The 15,854-nt window shown below is 36.2% G+C and overlaps 1 protein-coding gene across 7 annotated transcripts in view; it reads right to left on the bottom strand.

Moving 5' to 3' along the window:
* The window catches only part of EPB41L5 (erythrocyte membrane protein band 4.1 like 5), a 143,831-nt gene that overhangs the window by 100,282 nt on the left and 27,695 nt on the right, over positions 1–15,854 (bottom strand). The window lies entirely within an intron of this gene.

The raw sequence follows: 15,854 nt of genomic DNA, 5'->3' as shown, positions 1-15,854 counted from the left end.
CATTCTCCCCCAAGATCCAAAAGTGAAATTCACAAAGCTACCAGTGGGCGAGCAAAGTACCTCTGCACATTGAAATAAGATGTTCGGTAAACAGTTCAAAAGGCAATTAAGTACTGTGCAATACTTTCTCTAGATTCCAAGTGTATATGCTACTTAGTCAGCCATCTCTCATCCTTTCTTGAAGATTTTATTTTTTAAGTACTCTCTATACCCAATGTGGTGCTCGAACTCACAACCTGGAGCCAAGATTAAGAGTTGCATGTTCTACCTATTGAGCCAGCCAAGTACCCAGCCATCTTTCATCTTTTACTGAATTCAGGTGGATATCCATTTTAAGCATATTTCAAGGTAGCACCTCTTCAGTTTTATACATCCCTCCAACTGAATCCTAGGCCGGCCAGTAGACAGAACACAATTCAATCTTTTAGCAGAAAAGACTTCAACCTAGTACAGCAAAAAAGTCCATCCATCATGGCCAATGTCAGCAACTCAATATCCAATAATCTGAAACTTAATTACGCTAATACCTACTAGAGCCTGATGCCAATGACATACTGGGTAAAAGATAAAATTAGTTTTTATACCCCAGACTGTCTTCTTCCCACAACATGAATCTGGGAGTTGCCTTATCTTCAGGTTTTATCTACTCTACTGCAATGAATTAACAGGTAGTCTGGCTGGTCACCTGGGTTGTCTTATGTGCCTATGGTTGGGGAGACTCCTACACCATGAGCGTAAATGAGCACAACTCTTCCAGGAGGCAATTTAACAATGCTTTAAAAATAATTGTCTTTGACCCAACAATTCTATACCTAGAAATAGTGATGGATGTGTGCATATTTATTTATAAGCAATTATATGAGAAAGTTAAGACAATATATATATTCAACAACAGTGAACTGGTTAAAGTATTTCAGTATGATGCAACATGATGCAGCCATTAAAAACAAGGAAAGCAAATACTTAAGGATCTGGAAAATTACTTACAATATACTGCTAAATTTTAAAAGGTAGGTTACACCTTTTAAAGGTGTAGGATAGACACAAGTGTTTTATCAAAATGTACAAGTTTGTATATAAAAACATGCACTTTTCTTTTGGACTGAGATAATCTAAAACAAAACAGTAAAAATGTTATCTCTAAGTGACAGATACTGCTGGTGATAGTTTTTCTTTTTTATGCTTTCCTCTATTTTAAACTTATTCTACAATGAGCACATACTACTTAAAACTCTCATGGACCCCTTATTTTAATATTTTATGTAAGTAATATATTTATATGGCTTAATTTTGGGGTAGTATTAATAGGCATATGGTCCATAGTCCCTCCACCTCCTATAATAGCCCACCAGCCCATTTACCCAATTTCTATCACCACATGCACCGCCCCTGCCCACAACAAGATGTTATTGGTTTCTGACCCCATCCAGAGTTTCTTCAAAGAGGGAAGGAGGGGGAAAAGGAAAAAAACAAAACAAAAAACTGTTTATGTGTGTTGGTTAAAAAAAAAAAAAAAAGACAGAACATTAACAATGGACTGAAAACCAACAGACTATCAATTTTGACAGAATGAACTTTGAAGAGTAAAAGAAACACTAATGTAAGATAGACCATGTGATATTTCAAAATCAATCTACAGTCTTTCTTTCTTAGATCATTATAACTTAAATTTCTTCCTGTTTAAGAACATCTAGGGCTAGTCTCAAAAATTCACCTTTAATCTTTAATTTGTACCCTACTATTCTAAGAAGCATGTTAAATATAAAATCGTCCCAGTGAGATTAAGGATCAGAGTTTTCTTCCAAGCAGATATTTTAGTCCCTTCTTTACCTACATATGTCTGCTCTCCCTTAGGATAACCCAAACTCAGATAATGCATCAAGCACATTTTAAAGTGAAATTTAGGAGCTGGGGAGTTCTGGGTGACGTTATTCGGGGGAAGGTCTGAGTTCATGCTTGTATATTCTCAAGTCTGTTTTCTTTCATCTCCTCCACATTCCAAGCCCAGGGACTGGAAAATTCAGAGCTCAGAGATAGGCACTGATAGGATTTTCCTTCAATCAGGGTCTTTAGGAGTTGAGTTTAAATTACATTAGATGATAAAGGTGAGAGCATGCAGATATAGATTCTTGGATGCTTAGTGTGAAACTAATAGAGTTCTCTTTCCCCATCATACCTTACAAAGCAAACAAACTCCCTCCTAATTTCCTAATTTTAAAGTTTGGTTGATAAACGTAGACATCAAAGGATATGAGAAGCCACATTTCTTTCCATCCTATTGAACTGGGCATGAAAGAAAAATTATCTACTTATGTATATCTTAAAACATAAATAATATTTAATCACAAACACAAAAGACATAACCAAATCAAACGAAGAATCACCTAGGGAGCTTCCAAAACAGTAACATGTACACACCCTCATCCCAGCCCTTCAGCCAAACAGTCTGTAAACAGCTTTTCAAATAAGTGATTCCTGACTTCTAACCACCTACACAGCTCTATTAAAGAAATGCCCTACTACTTTTGCTCAAAGAGCAAAGACTTGAAAACAGAGATGTGTTAACCATCTTTCAAAACAACTACATCTGCAGAAAATATTTCTCCTCTCAGGAGTAGAGGCCTATGCTCTGAATTAAAGGGTTGTTTTAAAGGAAATTTTAACATTTTGGGGTAGTATTGACATTTTAACAATATTTGTTCTTCCAATCCATGAGCATGCAATGTTTTTCCATTTCTTTGTGTCTTCTTCAATTTCCTTCATAAGTTTTCTATACTTTTCAGCATACAGATCTTTTACGTCTTTGAAAATTTTAACATTGTAAACAACAAAAAGTTTAAAAACTATGCTATAAAAATGGAGAACCAATACACTGCACTGCTGTAATCTAACTGAAAACACTTCAATTTAATCTATATTCATTGTAACACATTTCAAATGAAGACTTAGATGAGGCATTAAAATAGATTTCCCACTGTGCCTGTGTATTATTAGTATGCTCTTTTAAAATTCTTTTTTTTTTTTTTTAATTTTTTTTTCAACATTTTTTATTTATTTTTGGGACAGAGAGAGACAGAGCATGAACGGGGGAGGGGCAGAGAGAGAGGGAGACACAGAATCGGAAACAGGCTCCCGGCTCCGAGCCATCGGCCCAGAGCCCGACGCGGGGCTCGAACTCACGGACCGCGAGATCGTGACCTGGCTGAAGTCGGACGCTTAACCGACTGCGCCACCCAGGCGCCCCTGCTCTTTTAAAATTCTTAAAAGTAAACTCATAGTGGGAATATAAGTTGAGTGAGGCAAGTTTTATATTTACTCTCCAGGGACAGAGTACATAATCTATTTTGGAAACACACTTTTTACTGTTCCTCCTTATTTAACAAATACAAGGGTATCTATGTGCATGTTACAATATACATATATTTAACATATATGCTACTTATTTCTATATATTTTTCACTCCCCACTACGTTATTGAATCCTATTGTTTGTGTTAAGTTCTCAGTTGATATCCAATCCAATCATCTGCCAACAGTGTTAGTTTTACCTCCTCTTTTCCAGCCTTTACAACTTCTGTAACTATAATTGCTGGCACTTCTATTATGAAATTAAATAGCACTGGCAATAATATGCAAATTAACACCATGTGTTTAAAAGAAATGTTTCTATCATTCCTCTACTAATCTAGAGTTGTTATTGTTATTGTTGCCAATGTAAATAATCAAATATCTGCAAAGAAAGAGAGCAGAACTGGGGCCCCTAGATGGCTCAGTTAAGCATCTGACTCTCAGTTTCAGGTCAGGCCATGATCTCACAGTTTTGTGAGTTCGAGCCCCGTGTCAGGCTCTGTGCTGACAATGCAGAGCCTGCTTGGGATTCTCTCTCTCCCTCTCTCAAGCTGTCTCTATCTCTCTCAAAATAAACAAACTTTAAAAAATTTTAAAAAATCGCTTCTCGGCCTTTTGGCTAAGATCAAGTGTAGTAAAAAATTAAAAAAAAAAGGGGCGCCTGGGTGGCTCAGTCGGTTGAGCATCCGACTTCGGCTCAGGTCACGATCTCGCGGTCCATGAGTTCGAGCCCTGCGTCGGGCTCTGTGCTGACAGCTCAGAGCCTGGAGCCTGTTTCAGACTCTATGTCTCCCTCTTCCTTTGACCCTCCCCTGTTCATGCTCTCTCTCTCTGTCTCAAAAATAAATAAATGTTAAAAAAAAAAATTAAAAAAAAAAAAAAAAAAAGCAGAGCCACTGAGTAATCACCAGGTCTGTCTTCTATAGATGCTGCCTAAACAGGTTGTAACACACATCCACTAAACACCTAGAAATGGAAAAAGGTACACCTTCTAAAGCTTGGATGGAGCTACACAGATAGACAGAAGGTCAATTCTATACAGGCCAAAGTCCATTGGGTTTATTCAAGGTATTATGGGGCTACAAAGAAGGGGCTTAACAGGCCACCAAAAAAACCACTTGATAAGAATTCTAGACCTATTATCTGTACAACCTCAGATAAGTGAGGGTGAGCAAGACAAACAAACCTCACACACTGTGCCCACAGTACCTGAAAGCTGAATTCTAAAACTAGAATAAGAATTGCCTCTTCCCTTAAGTCAGTGATCTTGGATTTGCTATCAAGGTAACTGACTGTTGCAGCCTCCAGCTGTGCACTTGTAAAACATTTACTCTATGTTCCACTAGATAATTATGCGTTTTCTAGCCTTCAGCTTTGGATCTAACATCTCCATTTCCATTCAGTGTTGTCTTTAAATGCCATACACTTCAACTAATCAAGTTACTTTATTTTCTTTGTGGTAAAGATTTCAGTTTCAATCTTTTTTTGAATGTATATTTAAGTATACATTTAAGTATATGACGAAGCAATAACAGCATAAATGGTTAGTGAAACTGTTCAGAATTGGCAAACATCACATCAACTCAGACTCCACTGCCAAAGGCAAATCACATAGCCAAGCCTGATATCAAGTGAGCAAGAAAGGACAATCCTGTGAAAACAAAGGCAGGAGACAATGAATGAAAAAACATATATGACAAATTGTATCAACTGATAATGAATCGTCCTTGCATTTCTGAAAATTAAACTCCACCTGATCATAATGTATTAATTATACTTTTAATAGACTGCTGAATACTGTGTGCTGATAATTAAAGAGTTTTACACAGAGAATAAGGGAAGTTTAAACAATATACATAGAACCAATACAAGCTATCAAATCAGTATTTTTAAAAAGCAAAAAAATAGGGGCGCCTGGGTGGCGCAGTCGGTTAGGCGTCCGACTTCAGCCAGGTCACGATCTCGCGGTCCGTGAGTTCGAGCCCCGCGTCAGGCTCTGGGCTGATGGCTCGGAGCCTGGAGCCTGTTTCTGATTCTGTGTCTCCCTCTCTCTCTGCCCCTCCCCCGTTCATGCTCTGTCTCTCTCTGTCCCAAAAATAAATAAAAAATGTTGGAAAAAAAATTAAAAAAAAAAAAAAAAAAAAAAAAGCAAAAAAATAATTACTACTGACTTGTTAAAAGTTCTTTTTCCTTCTTTTCCAAGTAAAGGAGAAATGCTACCTTTGTTTCTCTTTTCTGAAACATGACAGAGTTGTCTACAATCTAGGTAACTAGTTCTTCTTTAAAAACTTGATGGACCAATTAAAATTCTAAGCTCTAAATATGAAGCTTGAAGGGCGCTTAGGTGGTTCAGTCAGTTAAGCATCTGACTTCAGCTCAGGTCATGATCGCACAGTTTGGTTCTTGAGTTTGAGCCCCGCATCGGGTCCGGGCTGACAGCTCAGAGCCTGGAGACTGCTTCAGATTGAGAGAGTGAGAGAGAGAATGAGAGACAGAGACAGAGACAGAGAGAGAGAGAGAGAGAGAGAGAGAGAGAGAGAGAGTGTGTGTGTGTGTGTGTGTGTGTGTGTGTGTGTCTGCCCCTATCCTGTTCACATTCTCTCTCTCTCAAGAATGGATAAATTCACATCCTCTCTCAAGAATGGATAAATATCAAAAAAACAAACAAATAAAACAAACCCAAAAAACCTTAAATAAAATTTTTTAATGGGAAATGAAAATATATCTAGCATGCAGCATGATTCAGGGAAAAAAACAATGAGAAAAAACATAGTTCTTAAAAGTACATAACACTCCTGTGTCTTTTAAGATATACTCCAACTTGCTTCCCTTCTTTTGTTCTCATAGACATTTGATTTTAAGACTGAAAACTGTTCCTTCAAAATAAATCATACATGCTCTCTGGCAAATTGGTACAGTTAATTTCTCAACTGTTTTGCCAAGTCTTACTGCACCAACCTAAAACCACTTAATATCAGAAGAATTCCTTCTTGCATGGTTTAAGATATATTATTTCCACACTGGAATATTCTATTGTACAAGAAAACTACCCCATAACATCATTTATTTAAACTATAACATTGGGAGTTCTGCTGTCATTTGGCAACTTTTCACACATCCTGTTATTTTTATGACCCTGATCCTTAAGGGGAAAGATTTATACGATCTGAAGAGAAACCAGAGTGTATGACCCTGATCCTTTATCAATAAATAGTACCACAAAAATCTGTGGAGTCATCAATAATATAGAAGAGATTATAGATTTTCAAAAACACTAATGATTATCATAAAGACTTTAAGAAAACACATGCAAATTAATACCATTATCAGATTTCCTTTAAACTACAGATTATTTGTGAAAGAAAAGGTTACTAAATAAAAGTCCATAGATGGGGTTCAGGAATACCTTAATTACCTTTATATGTACACAAAATATAATATATATACATGCACATTTTTCTATGTAAAGCAGCTAGAGATTTCATCATTATAATTCAAGGCTTCAGATCATCTCTGGACTATGTAAAAGGACACTAAATTAAGTTTAGATGTGAAAATAGAGGATGGGGCGATATTCTGCTGTCAACAAAAACAAGAGTAACTATATAAATCCTAGGATGCCAGAATAAAACTGGTTTTCACATACTATCCCAACCCCTCATCCAGTAAGTCCCCCAAAGCTCTCCACAATGGCTCGGTTTATGGGTGCATGGGTGGCTTAGTCGGTTAAGCATCCAACTCTTGGTTTCGGCTCAGGTCATGATCTCATGGTTTGTGGGTTCAAGCCCATGTGCATCAGGCTCCGAAATGACAGTGTGGAGCCTGCTTGGGATTCTCTCTTTCCACCCCTTCCTCTGCCTCTCCCTGGCTCACGTGTGCCCGTGCACTCTCTCTCTCAAAATAAATAAATAAGCTTTAAAAAAATAAAGTGGCTTGATTTAAAAACTGCCTCCAGAAACAAGTAGCAAATCTGAATACACCTATAACAAATAAAGAGATCAGTCAATAATCAAAAAACTTCCCACAAAGAAAAGCCCAGGACCAAGACAGCTTTGCTGGTGAATTCTACCAAATGCTAAAAGAAGAATTAACACCAACCTTTCATAAGACCTTCCCAGAAATAGGAGGGAAGACTTTCCAACTCATTCTCTGAGGCTAGTACTGTTCCCACCAAACAAGACAAAGATATCAAAGGGAAAAAAAACCCCACAAAACTATAGACCAATATTCCTTACAAATATACGCACCAAAATATTCAACAAAATACTAACAAATCAAATCAAGCAACATATAAAAGGCTTATACATTACGACCAAGTGGGATTTGTCCCAGAAAAGCAAGACTGGTCCAACACACCACCCATTAACAAAAAAACTATCAACATAATACAACATATAAACAGAATACAAGAGAGAAACCATATGACTCTCTCAATAGATGCAGAAAAAGCATTTGACAGAACCCAACACCATTTTTGATAAAAACAATGAACAAAATAGAAATAAAAGACACCTTCCTTAACGTGATAAAGGGCATCTATAGAAATCTCACAAGTAGCATACTTGATGGTGAGAGACTGATCACTCTCCCCCTAAGATCAGGGACAAGACAATAATGTCTGCTGTCACCACTTCTATTCAATATATTACTAACTGTTCTAACCAGGGTACTTATGCAAGAAAAAGAAAATAAATAAATAAAAGGCATTCAAATTAGGGGATGCCTGGCTGGCTCAGTTGGTGGAGAATGTGATTCTTGATCTTGGGGTCTTGAGTTCAAGCTCCATACTAAATGTAGAGCTTACTTTAAAAAGCAAAAAGATAATGAAAATACAAGAGCACTGAGTAACATACAGAATTGCTGAATCACTATATTGTACACCTGAAACTAATATAACACTGTATGTTAACTATACTGGAATCTAAATAAATTTTTTTTAAAAAAGGCATTCAGATCAGAAAGGAAGAAGTCACACTATCTCTTTTTGCAGATGATATGTTCTTTTTCATAAAACACGTTAAAACTAATAAAGAAGTTTACCAAGGATGCAGGATACAGGATAAGTATACAAGACCCAACTATATTCCTATATACTAGCAATAAACAATCAGAAGATGATATGAAGAAAACAACTATGTAGGGGAACCTGGCTGGCCTAGTCAGTTAAGCGTCCAACTCTTGGTTTCAGCTCAGGTCATGATCTCACAGTTTGTGGGATCGGGCCCTGTGTCGGGCTCTATATTGCCAGTGCAGAGCCTGCTTGGGATTCTCTGTCTCCCTCTCTCTCAGCCCCTCCCCAGCTCACACTGTCTCTGTCTCTCTCAAAATAAACTTAAAAATTTTTTTAAAAAGGAAAAAAAAAAAAAAGAAAACAACTATGTATACAATAGCATTAAAGGAATAAAATGCTTAAGAACAAAACCAAGGAAGTAAAAGACATGTAAAGTGGAATTATAAAACACTGTTTTAAGAGATGTAAAGATTGGGGCGCCTGGGTGGCTCAGTCGGTTAAGCGTCCGACTTCGGCTCAGTTCATGATCTCACAGTTCGTGGGTTCGAGCCCCGCGTCGGGCTCTGTGCTGACAGCTCAGAGTCTGGAGCCTGCTTCACATTCTGTATCTCCCTCTCTCTCTGCCCCTTCCCTGCTCATGCTGTGTCTCTCTGTCTCAAAAATAAATAAACATTAAAAAAATTAAAAAAAAAAAAAAAAAGAGATGTAAAGATCCAGTACATGGAAAGACAATCCATATTCATGGATAAGATTTAACATTATAATGATAGCAAAAGGATAGACTCAGTGCAATCCTGATCAAACTTCCAATTGCCTTTTTTCCCCCCAGAAATGAACAAGCTAATCCTAAAATGTATATGGAAATACAGGTGACCCCAAACAGCCAAAACAATCTTGAAACAGAAGAACAAAATTGAAGGATTCACACTTAAATTCCAATTTCAAACTTAGCAAAAAATTACAGTAATCAAGACAATGTAGTGCTGGCATAAGGATCAACATATGGACAGAAGAATGGAACAGAAGACAGAAGCCAGAAGCCAGAAATAAACTCATATAACTGGCTAACTGATTTTCAATAAGCCAAGATCACTCAATGGAGAAAGAATAACCTTTTCAATAAATAGTGCTAGGACTACTGGATATCCACATGCAAAAGAATGAAGTTAGCCCCCTACCTTACAACACATACAAAAATTAACTCCAAAAGATAAAGCAAAAAACAAAATAGGCAGCAGTTTTGCAGATATGACCAAAAGCATTAAAAAAAAGCAGATAAATTAGACTTCATCAAAATTAAAAAATTATGTGCAAAGGACACTATCAAGAAAGTAAAAAGAAAATCTACAAAATGGGGAAAAATATTTGCAAATCACAGATCTGAAAAATGTCTACTACTGAAAAAAAATATGAACTCTTACAACTCAACAAAGAAACAAATAACCCAATTTTAAAATGTGCAAAGGATCTGAATAGACATTTTTCCAAAGAAGATACAGAAACAGCCAAAAAAGCACATGAAAAGATACTTAACATCACTAGGCTTTAGGGAAGTTCAAATCAAAAACCATATAGGACCACTTCATATCAACTAGGATAGCTAGAATCAAAAAAGAAATACTGTGGGGGCGCCTGAGTAGCTCAGTTAAGCATCCAAGTCTTGATTTCGGCTCATCATGATCGCACGGTCTGCAGGATCGAGCCCCGTGTTGGACTGTGCGCTGACAGCATGGAGCCTGCGTGGTATTCTCTCTCTCCCTCTTCCCCACTGGTACTGGCACTCTCTCTCAAAATAAACAAACATGAAAAAGGAAAGAAATAATGTGTTTGTGAGGACACAGAGAAATCAGAAACCCCCCCCCCCCACATTACTGGAAAGAATGTGGAATACTACAGTCATTATGGAAAACAGTTTGGCAGTTCCTCAAAAAGTTAAACAGTTACCTTATGCCCCAGCAAATTCACTCCTAGATACATACCCAAGAAACTGAAAATTATACTCATGCAAAAATTCGTACACAATGTTAATAGCAGCACTATTCCTAAGAGCCAAAAATGAATGAACCCAAATGTCCATCAATGAATTGAGTAAACAAAATGTAGCATATCCATACAACAGAATATTACTCAACCATAAGGATCAAGTATGGGGAGATGCCACAATACAAACCTTGAGAATATTATGCTTAAGCACATTCCCAGACTCAAAAGGCTATATATTATGTAATTCTATTTACATGAAATTTTCAAAATAGGTACATCCATACAAACAGAAAGATTAGTGTTTGCCAGAGGCTGTGGGAGAGGGGAAATGGGAAGAGACCATTAATGTAAGTAGGGTTTCTTTTGCAATGAAAATATTCTGGAATTAGATAGTGATGTGATGGCTGCACAACTCTGTGAATACACTAAAAACCGCAAGTGAGTTTTATGATTTGTAAATTACATCTCAATGTTTTAAATGTGGCCTACTTTAGGCAAAAATTATGTGGCCACCTCAAGTAAAACCTACTATATTTTACTCAAGCATGCCTTCTTTCTTCCCTCTAATCCTCCTACTCTAAACCATACCTCTAGGAAAATCATTCTTCAACACTATTTCCAAAGAAGTGCTTCATATACTACTCTGTATTTATAAGGTAATTGGAACATAAAAAGCTTCCTCTTCCCAAATAATTCAGTCCAGAAGTAATTAGGTGGTCAGGGTAATGCCAGAATCTGTACAGGGAGAGGTTAGAGATTGATTCCATCCAGAGTGAGTTATCACTCAAGTAAACATCCGATGACAATCAAACCCTGGTTTCTGTAGAAGAGAACTGCAAATATGGGAAAGGAAAAAAACTACAATCAGCCTTGTGGCACTGAATGTGTCAATTTATATATAAGATTACAGAAATAAACGTAAACATACATTCACTAAGTCTGACCACAAAGCCAACTGGAGAACTAGCAAATTCCAGGGCTAGAGCAGGGAAATACAATATGAACATGGAACGTATTCTTGGGCCAGAAAGTAAGGTAATACCCAAAGAATGATGGTGCGTGTTAAAAGAACACAGAAACCATCTTGAAGCAGTTCCCACCACCCAAACTTGGGAAACTTTGAGCATCAAAAGAAATAGTAGTTACAAATGATAACACACCGGTTAAGACAAGAATCCATTAGTTCATAAATAAACAGAAAGTTTGATGAGAAAGTGGTCTTTTGGGGGGGGGGGGCACTGAATAAATAAATAAATAAATAAATAAATAAATAAATAAGCAAGCAAGCAAGCTTATTACAAACAGAAAAAGAATATAATGGAGACGCCTGGCAGACACCACCTTAATCAAGGGATCAAAGTGAATATCACCTGTAAGGAGACAAAATGAAATTAAATGTTACTTGATAGAATAAGAAGAACACAGCATCACTTCATTTATTTTTCTGTCAAAGTGTCTAAGATAAATCTAGTTCATGAGGAAACTTCAGACAAACCCAAACTGAGAGCTTATAAGACAACTGGCCTGTATCTTCAAAAGTATAGAAGTTAAGGAAAGAATGAAGAACCACAGCATTCCAAGATGAAGGCAACTAAAGAAATTTGACAACTGAATGTAAAACATGAATCCAACCAAACTAGACCCTTTGGCTATAAAGGACACTGTAGAGACAAGTGGCAAAATTTGAATGGAGTCTGTGGATTAGATGGTGGTAATGTCACAATGTCGACTTCCTAGTTTTGATGGTTGTACTGAGTTATGCATAATATACTTGTTTGTAGGAAACATACACTAAAGAATTCAGGGGTGATGAGACATCTACAGCTCTTTCTCAAATGGTTCCACAGAAATAGTTATTTACACTGTTCTTGCAACTTTTCTGTTAAGTATGCCATTATTTCAACTACAAATCAAATATTTATATATGAACATAAAATGAGCTGGTATAAGCAAAAGTTAACAGCAAATTCATATGTGTACATAGGGAAAAAAAAGTAAACTACGGTTTCATCATATAACTTTGGTTATCTCCATGATGGATGAATAATTCCAGTCATACATATTTTAGACTGATGTGAAATGACCAATAAACTAAACTTTAACACACTAACTTTACATATATAAGCATACAATATATTCAAGATTAAAATGTAACATGTAATTCCTTGATCATTTTTTCAAGGTTTTTAATTTAATTCCAGGAGCATTAACATACGGTGTTAAGTTTCAGGTGTACAATACAGTGATTCAAAAATTCTATACATTACTTAGTGCTCATTGTGATCAGTGCTCTCATTAATCCCTATCACCTATTTCACCCACCCACCTCTCCTCTGGTAACTATCAGTTTGTTCTCTATAATTAAGAGTCTGTTTCTTGGTTTGTCTTTTTTTTTTCTTTGCTCATCTGTTCCACATTTGAATGAAATCATATGGTATTTGTCATTCTCTGACTTATTTAGCTTAGCATTATATTTTCTAGTTCATCTAAGTTGTTGTAAATGGCAGAATAATATTCCATTTATATTATTAAGTCTATTGATGGACACTTAGGCTGCTTGCATAACTTGAATATCGTAAATAATGTTGCAATAAACACAAAGGTGTATGTATCCTTTTGAATTAGTGTTTTTGTATTCTGTGGGTAAATAACCAAAAGTGTAATTACTGGATCATATGGTAGTTCTATTTTCACTCTTTTGAGGAACCTCTTTACTGTTTTCCACGATGGCTGCACCAGTTTGCAATGCCACCAGCAGTGCACAAGTGTTTCTTTTTCTCAACATCTTCACCAACACTTGTTGTTCCTTGTGTTTTTGATTTTAGCCATTCTGACAGATGTGAGGTGATATCTCATTGCAGTCTTGATTTGCATTTCCCTGATGATGAGTGATGTTGAGCATCTTTTCATATGTCTGTGGGCTATCTGAATGTCTTCTTTACAGAAATGTCTATTCATGTTTTCTGTCCATTTTTTTTAATTGGATAATTTGTTTTTTTAAGTTTTGAGGTGTGTAAGTTCTTTATATATTTTGGATATTAAGCCTTTATCAGATATGTCACTTGCAAATATATTCTCCCATTCATAGGCTGTGTTTCGTTTTATTGATTATTTCCTTTGCTATGCAGAAGCTTTTTATTCTGATGTAGTCCCAATAGTTTATTTTTGTTTCCCCTGTTTATGGAAACATATCTAAAAAAGTGCTGCTATAGCTGATGTCAGAAAAATTACTGCCTGTGCTCTTTTCCAGGATTTTTATGGTTTCAGGTCTCACATTAGGTCTTTAATCCATTTTGAGTTCATTTTTGTGTATGGTAGAAGAAAGTGGACCAGCTTCACTCTTTTGCATGTAGCTGTCCAGTTTTCCCAACACCATTTGTCAAAGAGACTGTCTTTTTCCCAATGCATATTCTTGACTCCTCTGTGAAAGACTAATTGACCATATTTGTGGGCATGTTTCTGGGCTTTCTAACCCGTTCCATTGATCTATGTGTCTACTTTTGTGCCGATATCATACTGTTACGATTACTACAACTTTGTAATGTACTTGAAATCTAGAAGCATGGTACTTCCAATTTTGTTTTTCCTTTTTAAGACTGTTTTAGCCATTTGGGGTTTTTTGTGGTTCCAAACAAATTTTAGGATTATTTGTTCTGGTTCTGTAAAAATGTTATTGATATATATTTTTTTAAATGTTTAAAATTAAAAAAAAAAACTTTCTTAATTAAAAGAAATAGGGGCACCTGGGTAGCTCAGTTAAGTGTTCAACTCTTGATTCAGTTCAGTATGTATATATGTATTATATGCATATTATATACATACATATATTTACATATTAATACATATTAATATGTTAATATTTGTTGAGGATTTTTGTATCTTTGTTCACCAGAGCTATTGCCCTGTAGTCCTTTTTTTCATAGTGTCTGGATCTGGTTTTGGTATTAGGGCCCTCAGTCATTTTATTTTTTTTACCCTGCCTCAACCTTCTTTGGATTCTACATTTAGGTCTACACACTAAATTTAACAAACAGATGTGAAAATCATAGGACTAACTTAATTTACACAGATGATCCTGGCCAAAAAGTCCACTTGATCTATCAAGTTCACTATCTTCACCAACAAAGTGAACTATTTGCAAGGTATCAATTTTGTTTCATTCTGGGGTTAAATCTGGTCATGTGACAAATACCAGAAAGTCTTCTTTATTTACTGATGTCATAAAATTGTAGAATCATGAGTTAGCAGTTTAAGAATAATTAAAGGTTTACCTAGAGCTCATTTTGAATAGCTTTCATCTACCAGCTACTGTCCTTCTAGTTCAACTCCAGAGTATTCTAGTGACAGCAAAAACAGAAACTAAAAATAAATCTTACTTAACTTTAATTTTAATGCCTAGATTTCTGGGCATTGGAAAGGATAAACTAGAATTAAAAAGAGCACAGATTAAAAGTTCTGGGGCACCTGCCTGGCTCAGCTAGGGGTGCATGCGATTCTTGATCATAAGGTCATGAGTTCAAGCCCCATGTGGGGTGTACAGATGATTTAAATAAAACTTCATTTTTTTTTTTAAAGTCTATTTTGAGAAACAGAAAGAGAGCATGTGTGCACATGTGCAACGGGGGAGGGGCAAAGAAAGGAAGAGAGAGAATCAGCAACAGGATACGCATCATCACTGTAGAGCCCAATACAGGCCTCAATCTCACAAACCACAGGATCATGACCTGAGCCAAAATCAAGAGTCAAACGCTTTACTAACTAAGCCACCCAGGCGCCCCTTAAATAAATAAAACTTTAAAAACTGGGGGGGAAAAAAGTTCTAATGTTGGCTTTACCAAAAACTTGTTAGAACCAGAAGAAAGGCACAATACGTGTGTCAAATGAGGGAAGAAACAGTCATGGATCTAGCAATTCAGTGATTATTGATATTAACAAAGAGCAAAGAATACAACTTAGCAATGGCCACTTCTTAGAATAGAAAGAAATGTCTATTTCTTTCCCCAATGACAACAGTCCCCCTTATCTGTGGGAGATACATTCCAAGACCTCCAGTGGATGTCTGAAACCACACAGACTAACTACCGAACCCAACATATGCTATGTTTTCCTACACATACATACCTATAATAAAACTAAATGTATGAATTAGGCACAATAAGATATTAATAACAATAATAAAATAGAACAATTATAATATACCATAATAAAAGTTCTGTGAATGTGGTCTCTCTCTCACAATATCTTATACTGTATTCATCTTTTTTTGTGTGATGCTGTGAGATGATAAAATGCCTACATGATGAGATGAAGTGAGGTGAATGTTGTAAGCGTTGTGATGTAGCGCTGGGCTACCAGTGACCTTCTGACAATATGTCAGAAGGAGAATCATCTGCTTCCAAACTGGGGTTGAACATGGGTAAATGAAACCATGGAAAGCGAAACCACAGATAAGGAGAGACTACTGTATTTATAGATCTTAAGGAAAGAAGGTACTTGAAACTTAATGTTAGCAT

The sequence above is a fragment of the Neofelis nebulosa genome, chromosome 2 (genome assembly GCF_028018385.1).
Source record: "Neofelis nebulosa isolate mNeoNeb1 chromosome 2, mNeoNeb1.pri, whole genome shotgun sequence".
Lineage (NCBI taxonomy): Eukaryota > Metazoa > Chordata > Mammalia > Carnivora > Felidae > Neofelis > Neofelis nebulosa.
This window is presented reverse-complemented; position numbering and strand designations above follow the sequence as displayed.